The sequence below is a fragment of the Penaeus monodon genome, chromosome 33 (assembly GCF_015228065.2).
Source record: "Penaeus monodon isolate SGIC_2016 chromosome 33, NSTDA_Pmon_1, whole genome shotgun sequence".
NCBI lineage: Eukaryota > Metazoa > Arthropoda > Malacostraca > Decapoda > Penaeidae > Penaeus > Penaeus monodon.
The window spans coordinates 30640638-30640839 of record NC_051418.1 but is presented as its reverse complement, the minus strand read 5'-3'; positions in this window follow the sequence as shown (position 1 = coordinate 30640839).

Below are 202 nucleotides of genomic sequence, written 5' to 3'. Positions count from 1 at the left end.
AAACAAAGATACAGAAAGCAAAAATAATGGAATTACGAGAGAATAAGATAAGATATTTACATGCGTGAGTAAGAACAGATAAAGCGGAAAAGAAAAGGAAGATAAGTAACAGGAGGACAGAAGAAACCGTATGTAAGGAGAGAAATGATAAATCAGTGAAATAGAGAGAAAGGAGACATGCAAGCGAGGTCGACACTAACGC